Genomic DNA, 9,655 nt, shown 5'->3' with positions numbered 1-9,655 from the left:
TGACAACTTGTGACTTTTGGGGGGCTTTTGATTCAATAATCATCTTCAAGTAATGAGTTTTCTTTTTTCTTTTCCAATCTAACCATCTGCTCTGAGAGAAATTAATGAAAAATCTCCTCCCATATGATTTGTTGTTGTTATGTGCTGTCGAGTCACTTGTAACTTAGAGTGACGCTATGTACAACAGCTCTGAACCCTACTTTATCTTGAGCCAGCCTCTTTGTCTCTGACACACATACCCCCATTACCCTAGTCACTGAGTCAATCCATCTCATCCAGGGCCTTGCTTTCTTGTGCTGTCCCTCCACCCTTCCAAACATGATGTCCCTTTTCAAGGACTGGTTTCTCCTTGCAACAAAGTATGACAAATGAAGCTTCAAACTCCTTGCCTCCAAGGAGCAGCCTAGTTTCACTCTCTCTAGGATGGATCTGTTTATTCTCTAGAAGTCCATGGTATATTCAATTCTTCTGCTGTAAAATGTGCTGAAACTAGCATTCTCTTTATCTCTTCACCACTTGCTTGTATTTCCCGTGAGGTGAGTTTTGGCAAACTGTCAGCAGAAAGAAAGCAAAAAAAAGAGAGAGCAACCCTCCAGTGGACAATACTTTTCTTCGCTCTCAACCTCAGAAAACTGGTAACAGCCTAGCCTGTCTAGGGACCTGTGGGATTGGCTGGGACTTGGTTCCCCTACACGCCTCAGGAGAGAGCTATTTCCTGATAGAACTACCTTTTTTGCTCCAACCAGAAGTGCTTACCTTAGTGCTACTGTGTTTGACTTCCCTTCTTATTTCCTCCGACAAAGATAACTTTTAGCCCTCTCATATGGGAGTAGGAGAGAGAGAGAGAAAGGGAGGTCAACCAGGTGACAATTCTGTCCCTTGACAAAGAGCACTGAGTATCCTCTTGGAGAGGGTACCATCAGAATGCTCCTTGGAGGCAAAGGTGATAAAGCTTCATCTCACTGTAGGCATGTTGATAGGAAGTGTTACTCCTTGTAGGGACATCATGCCTGGAAAGGTGGAGAATGGGTGAAAGAGAGGAAGACCCTCAGCCGGGTGGACTGACACAGTGACTGCAGCCATGGGTTCAAGTGGGTCAGAGGTGATGAGGCTCGTGTAGGATAAAACAGGGCTCAGATCTGTTGTTCACAGGGTCACCATAAGTTGTACTCAGCACTGAACCACCACCAGTGCTCCCTATCAGCATGACTGTTGTTGTTGTTGTTTTGTACTATTGAGTTGGAACCAACCCATCGTTGACCCTCCAGTAGGTGTTCAGTAGTTAATTTCATGGGAGGAGGTGGACTATGTTTCTCCTGCGGAGGGAGCAGCTTGTGAATTTGAGCTACCTGCTTTCCAGATTGCAGTGCAACTTCTTACCACTAGGCCACCAGAGCACCCTAGAAGTTAATTTCCAGCATGATAGGAAATTAAACACTAACAAGGAGTCTCATTGCCATCTGGTGGTGAGAACTACTATTGCCCTCTCTGAAGGAGACCCTCTGTGAGGACCTCCTCATTCCTGCTGCGGGTAGTCGAGTCTGCCTCCCCTACTCCCTGTGAGATTTTTCAAATTTATCTCTTTATTTCTGTTCTCCCAAGATCACTTGGTGCTGCTACTCCCCCTCCCATAATCAATCGTTGCCTTTTAACTTGTCTCTCAATATCTTTTCATCTCCCTATTGTCAAACAATTATTAAATTAATACTTATGGGTTATTTATGAAATTTTTGCTTTTGAAAAATCTAGAACAAAACCCAGAAGTCTGACTATGGATGAGGAGCTCTTGTGATGTACTGTTATATGAGATGAGCTGCTACCAGAAAGGTCATTAGTTCAAATTCACTAGTTCTCCATCACAGAAAGATGGTCAGTTTTCTCCTGTAAAGGTATGCAGCCTCAGAAACCCAAGGGAAGTTTGCTATGGGTTAAAATCAACTCAAAGGCAGTGGGCTGGTTGTATTTTAGGTAAAGAATTGTACTGCCAAGCCAGAGGCCCGTTCAAATCCATACCTGCTCCACGGGACAAAGATGGGCAATATCCCCCTGTGTGATTTAAAGCCTCTGAAAACTCTCTGGAGGGTCAGCTATGAGCCGGAACTGACTCAGAGCTAAACCTCCAGTGGGTTTCTAAGACTGTCAAGGGAACATGAAGAGAGCGCCCATCTTTCTTCTGCAGAGCCAGATGCGTTCAGTTGTGTTCCTGCTGCGTTCAGATCAGCAGAGACACATGGTCTTTGGTTAACAGCACAACTACATTTGGACCAGGCCATTGGCGCTCAGGACAGTTCCACTCTGTTCTGTGTAGTTCTTATGAACTGGAATTGACTCAACAGCAATGGGTTTCGTTGTTTTTGGTAATATTGACTCAGTTGTGAAAGTATCCTCATTTGTTCATTGCCAGAGTTAAGAAGCAGCATGTGTATAGGTTTGAAGACTTTTATCATAGACTGATGAATGACACTCATGTATTTACTCTCCTGTTGAGTTTCCCGTATACTAGGTATATATCCTAAATAAATAAGAGCTAACATACACACATTCATGATTACCGTGATATTATTTACAGTGGCAAAGGGATGGAAATACCGTCTATGTTCACGAACAGATGAATGGATAAAGAAATGGATGAATTGCATAATAGTGTATTATGCAGTAGTATAGAACAATAAGGGATTTACAAAACACAGCATACCATAAACAAATCTAGAGGACATTATTCTAAGTGAAACAAGTCATGAAAGGCCAAATATTGTATAAGACCATATTACAAAAAGGTAAGGACAGGTTTAAACACATGCAGAATCCTTCCTGGATGATTACTAAGGATGGGAAAGGAGTAAAAATAGTAAATAAGTGCATGTTAAAATGAGTAAGAGAAAGGCAATATACACTGAGAGGATAATCAGCATAATATGGCTAAAAGAACACACAGAAGTAGAGTAGAAGGTTTAATGGAAATCAGAACTACAAGGAAGAAAGTTGGTAAATTACAATTACAGTATTGGTATTGAAATCAGTGTTACAGAACTAAATGTGTATGAGTGGCTAAATAAAACATTCATTTGCTTTGTACTTTCAAATTACAATAAAAGGGGGGGAAAGATATGTATATGACACTAAAACAATTTCGAATTCTGCGAAAGAGAAACACTGTTAGTGTTGAACCAGGACATTCACTGTGGGAGAAGATATGGAAGAAATCTTTGGGGCTGAACTGCAAATGGTGATATAAGCAAAACTTGTGTTTTCATACAATACACACGTATATATTTATGTATAAAATACTGAATTTTCTAACTTTATCCATTAAAAATATAGCAGCAATGACAAACCAAGAGGCTTAGACCTTTAGTTTCTAAAGACTACTCTACACGAAAAGAAACAAAGAGGGTTTTGAGAAATGACTGACAGCAGGATTAAGGTGGAGAGGAAAAAATTTGGAACAACTTGTGCTAAAAAGGAGGGAGTGCTCAAACAATGAAAAGAGCATGGGTATATGCCCAGGCATCAGTTGAAAGGTCTCCAGTAGTCAAATCTGAAACAACCAGTATTAATTGGTATTCATAGTTGCCCATTGACAACTCAGTATTAACATTGAATAGCGTAGGCACCTGTAAGTCTACGCAAAGATCAATACACAAAAGAATAAGTGGGGAAAGGGAGAAAGCTTACCCTTATGGTAGAATGCCAAATAACAAATGTGGATGGAATGATAGAATTGGAAACTCACCATTTGGCAAGCGTCAAGGTACCAATTAACTCAGCCAAGAAACATCACTGGATGCTAAAATTAGTGTATGAAAGTTTGCAGAGAAACAGAACATTGACAGTCTCAAAGCATCTTCCCACAAAATACTCAAAAGAAAAAAGAATTAGAAAATTTTAAGAACTCTAGCACACAATTACTTAAAAACAAGTCCTCAAAAGTAATATTCTGGGGATACAGCAAGCAACATGATGCCTTTAAAAGGACACAGTCGACCCCTGTGGTTTTCCTGCCAAAAGTACAGAGCATCAGTCTAATCATGAAGAAGGAAAACAAATCAGGAAATATTCTAGAACTGGCCTCTGTCTTTTAGAATAGTGATATTTTTGGCAGATTTAAGACAGATGGAAGAACTATTCCTGATTAAAATTAAAAAAATCAAACCCATTACTGTTGCATTCTGATTCATGACCTAAAGAGGATAAATTAGAAGTGCAACATAGTGCTCTTACAAGCCTGTAATTGTTACAGAAGCTGATTGCTATAACTGTTCCCTGAAGAGCAGCTGGTGGATTTGAACGACCAACCTTTTGGTTAGCAGCCAAGAGTTCATTAATAACCACTTTTCTACCAGGTGGCTATCTGCTAGATTACAGGAGATGAAAAAGAGACACAATAATTTAATGTGTTATCCTGAATTGAATATTGGACTAGGTTTTTTGCCTTCTCTCAAAGAACATTATTGAAACAATCATGAAAGGATTAGATATTAACATTGCATTAAAATTAATTTCTTGACTTTGATTTTTGTGTTGGGATTATATAAGGAAAGGTCCTTGTTCCTAAGAAATGCACTTGGGTAAAGAGGCATCATTTTTTAACTAACTCTGAAATTACTCCTTTTAAAAAAAGAGAATACTTTATACTCTGGTAGTTGGTAGGTAAAAGAACAAATTTTCCCTACAATAGGCTTTTTGAGGACACTCATCTGGCAACTGACTGGAAAAGATACTATTTGTCCCCCTCACCTTCCAACAGAATGTAGAAATTACCAACGAATTATCATATGCAAGTAAAATCTTGAACACAGTTCAGAGTAGCTGTGGGATGATATCAAGGATATCATTCATGAAGAAAGCAAAAAGGCATTTAAAGAACAGAAAGAAAGAAAAGACAAAAATGAATGCCTGAAAATTGCACTAGTGCATTCAGAAGCCAAAACAAAGGGGAAAGATTTTGAAGTAAAAGAGAGGAACAGAAGATTTCAAAAGGCAGCCTGAGAAGACAAAGCAGAGTATTATAACACAATGTATAAGGAGCTGGAGTTGAAAAATAAAAAGGGAAGAACCTGCCTGGCATTTACCAAGCTAAAAGACTGAAAAGCAAATTCAAGCCTCAAGTTGCATTCAGTACTGAAGGATGCCATGAGCAAAATCATGAGCAATCTAGAAGGCATCAAAAGAACATGGAATACGGAGTCACTGTACCAAAAAGAACTGACAGAACCATTTTGGGAAGTGGTATATGTTCAAGAACCAATGATGATGAAGTCCAATTGCATTGAAGACATTAGCAGAATTGGTATTGATTCAATACCAATTGACATGTATCAATAAACAGATGCAGCCCTAGACATTCTTACCAGGCTGTGCCAGGAAACTTGGAGGATAGGTACTTGTCCAACTGATTGGAAGGTGATCCATATTTGTTCCCCTTCCCAAGAAAGGTGATCCAACAGAACGTAGAAATTTTCAAATAATATCACATGAAAGCAAAATATTGCTGAAGATCATCCAAAAATAGCAAAAACAGTACATTGACAGAGAACTGTTAGAAGTTAAAGCTGGGTTTAGAATAGGTCATGGCAACAGGGATATCATTGCTGATGTCAGATGGATCCTAGCTGAAAGCAAAGTATACCAAAAGAATATCTTTTTGTGCTTTTTGATTGTGCAAAGGCATTTAACTGTGTGAAGCATAACAAATTATGGATAACATTGAGAAGAATTGGAATTTCAGAATATTTAATTATGTTTAAACAAATGTTCTTAGACCTATAAGCTGTTACTGAAACAAAGCAGGGTACACTGAATAATTTCAATTTGGGAAAGAAGTACATCAGGGCTTTATTCTTTTTCAACACCTATTCATGTTGTATGATGAGCAAATAATTTGATAAGCTGTACCTTATAAAGAAGAATGCGTCATCAGGATTGGAGGAAGACTCATCAAAAATCCGCGTATACTGATGACACACACCTTGTTTGCTGAAAGTGAGGAGTGCTTGAGGCACTTGCTGCAGATCAAAGACCAGAGCCTTCAATATGGATTACTTCTCAAGATCAAGAAAGCAAAGATCTCACCATTGGGCCAACAGGCAACATCATGATAGATAGAGAATAGAAAGAAATTCTCAGCAATTCCATCTTACTTGGTTCCACAATCAACACCTTTGGTACAAGCAGGAAGGAAATCAAGAGACATAAAACAGTGGAAAAATCTGCTGTTAGAGACCTCTCCAAAATTCTGATGTCAGTTTAAAGAAGAATGTGCACCTGATTCAAGTCATGGTCTTTTCCAATCACAGATGTGGTACTAAGAGTGAGGTTTATCAGGGAAATGGGTTGGGGATTGGGAAAGGCAAAATAAATAAATAAATGAATGAATGAATGAATGAATGAATGAATGAATGAATGAATAACTATAAATATATATATATATATCTCACAATACAATTCCAGGTTTGGGCCAACAGTCCCAATCTAGATTAACAGCAAAACACAATTCCCTAATTAGTAAAAGTCCTGGTTTCAGTTCAGCAGTCAAATCCAAATAACCCAGCAAGATTTGCCATAGAGAAGTTATGAATCAGCTTGTCCTTCAATCAGTTGGCAAGAACAGCAAAACCTTTGACTGTGGGCTTTATCTCAGGGATCCTCTGGTTACTCCTTGCTACACTTTATCCACAGCAATACCACAGTCTCTCTACCACCACCACCAGGGCCTCGATCTCACTCTCACCAGGGTCTTGCTCCAATCTCCGTCAAGTCTTACTGCTTAGTGTGGGAGGCACTCTTACCCTAGTCCCACAGGTATATGTCTATAGTTAAGGTAGCTGGAGACCTGAAAGGGCTAATGTAATGGCTAGAAGAGCTAACTCTTAAGCTAACACCACAATGTGATACTTGGACAAAGAAATATCCCTAACATTATTCCAGTCCACCTACATACCCAGCCTCTACGCAAGAGGAAGCATCAGAAATATCCCAGCTGGGGGAGGGGGCGGTGTGCACGCTCTAAATATTAACTGACTTGTATTCTTCAAATACATTGTTATGAAAAGCTGAGGAATTGCTCCAGGTTAAAGAGCCAGGATAATACAATGTGTACTCTTAGACCAAGTCCTGCAGTGAAGGTAAAAAGGCAAATGGAATAATATTAAATTGGAATATGGATTTTTTAATTGGATAAATTATTGCAGTGTTAAATCTCTGAATTAGAGAGCAGTGTATGACACAACCTTACATAATTAAATCAGTATACTGAGCAAATTATTCGAGAAGCTGGACTCTGAAGAGGGATGTGGATCAGGATTGAAGGGGGACTCATCAATAACCTGAGTTATGAGTATGACATAACCTTGCTTGCTAAAAGTGAGGAGGACTTGAAGCACTTGTTGCAGAAGATGAAGGAATGCAGTCTTCAATATGGATTGTATCTTAATGTCAAGAAAACCAAGTACCACTGGACCTACAGGCAACATCATGATGGATGGGGAAGATATTTAAACTGTCGACAACTTTGTCTTACTTGGATCCATAATTGACATCCTTGGTACCAGCAGTCAGGAAATCAGGAGACGTATTACACTGGGAAAGTCTGCAGTTAGGGACCTCTTCAAATTTTGAGGAGCAATGATGTCAGTTTGAGGACTATAGTGCATCTAATTCAGGCCATGGTTTTTCCAATAATTTGCTATGCGTCTTGGAACTGGGCAGAGAATAGGGATGACAGAAGAAGAATCAATGCCTTTGGTCTGAGGTGTTGGGGAAGAGCACTGAACATCCATCCCATCGACTGTCAAAAGAACAAATATGTCTTGGAGAGAGGGTGCAGCCAGAATGCTCTTTGGAGGCAAAGATGATGAGGCCTTGCCTCACATGCTTTAGACATGTTGCTATGAGGGGCTGTTCTTGGAGAGAAACATGATGCTTGGAAGGGTGGAGGGTCAGTGAAGGAGAAGACAACCAGGTGGGACATGGTGACTGTTGCAGTGGGCTGTAGTGTGTCAGGAAGTGTGAAGATGGCACAGGATAGGATGAGATTCAGATCCATTGTTCACAGGGTGGCTATGAGTCATACTCAGCTGCACCTAACGACAACGTGACACAACCTTACTGGCTGAAAGGTCCTGAAGAGGACCTGAAGTGTTTGCTGCAGAATGTTGAGACTAGAGTCTTCAATATGGATTGCAGTTTAACATCAAGAAGACAAAGATTTCACCCCTGGACTATCTGGCAGCACCAAAATAGATTAAGAGGAGATTGAGATTGTTAACAATTTAGCTTGCTTGGCACCACAATCAACACTCTTGGTGCCAGCAGTTGGGAAATCAAAAGACAGATTGCACAAGGAAAATCTGTCAGGTACATCTCCAGAGTGCTGAAGTTGAACGATGTCAGTCTGGAGACTAAGGTGTGCCTGATCCAGGCCATGGTCTTCGCAGTTGTTTACTATGCATGAGAGTGCTGGCCTAAGATGTGATTAAGGATGATAGAATTAAAAAAAACGTCATCATCAATGCCTATGAATTGCGGTGCTGAAAAAAATACGAACATACTGTGAGAACAGGTCTATCCTGGAGAGGGTGAAACCAAGTTTCTCCTTGGAGGCAAGGATTTGGAAACTGTCCCACATACTTTGGGCACATGGCCAGGAGGGACCAGTTCTTGGAGAACAGCATGCACAGAAGGATGGAGGGATGACAGGAGATGAAGATCCTGGTTAAGATGGCTTGAAACAGTAACTGGGGTAATGGGGGGTAGGTATGTCAGACTGACAAAGGCTCAGGATAGGGTAGGGTTCAGAGCTGTTTTACATAAGGCCGCTATGAGTCACAGGCAACTTGATGGCACATAACATTGCAGTTAGGTTAAGATACTATTCTTTATTAAATATACACATAGTAATATTAAAGGATATAGTATTTGCAGTACAATTTCAAATAGTTCAAAGAGGAAGAATATCAAAATAGAAAATGATAAACTATATATAGGAAAATGTTAAAAAAATGTCAGGGACAGAACAGTGTTTTCTTGTTTCAAAAGAACAGTATTTCTTGTTTCCTGCTCCCCTCACTCCCACTTCAACGTCCTGCATACAAAGGAACTAGGAACTAAGAGTTAATAGGTGGTTGACACTGCTGAAAAAGCTAACATCTCCCTCTTCTCCATCTCCAACCTACTTTACAAAAATGAACAATATTCATCGTGTCTGGATGTTTTATGTATAAATCTCGGTACAAACAAAAATGAGTTTTAGAAAAAAATATACAGATTTCTAAGTATTATGTTTAATAGATTCTTATAGGTTTATCACTTTTGCATTGATTTTTACTTATAAAAGCCACATTTTGCGTTAATTATCTTAATTTTGACTTGTCTTTATGTCTTTTAAAAATAATTTTATGTTCATGTTTTCTTTGTGGATTACTCATCTCATCTAATTCTATTCAGTTTATGAGTTTATTATTACAATAGTGAAAATTGCACTGGAGCGCAGAGAAGCCAAAGCACAGGGAAGAATTCAAGATACTAAAGAGTTGAATAGAAGATTTCAAAAGGCAGCACGGCAAAATATTACAATGAAATGTGCGAGGAGTTGGAGTCAGAAAATCAAAAGGGCCGAACTCGCTCAGCATATCTTAAGCTCAAGGAACTGAAGAAC

Source organism: Elephantulus edwardii, unplaced genomic scaffold (genome assembly GCF_000299155.1).
Source record: "Elephantulus edwardii isolate Elephantulus edwardi_28Jun2011 unplaced genomic scaffold, EleEdw1.0 scaffold00011, whole genome shotgun sequence".
In the NCBI taxonomy this organism is placed as follows: domain Eukaryota; kingdom Metazoa; phylum Chordata; class Mammalia; order Macroscelidea; family Macroscelididae; genus Elephantulus; species Elephantulus edwardii.
This window is presented reverse-complemented; position numbering follows the sequence as displayed.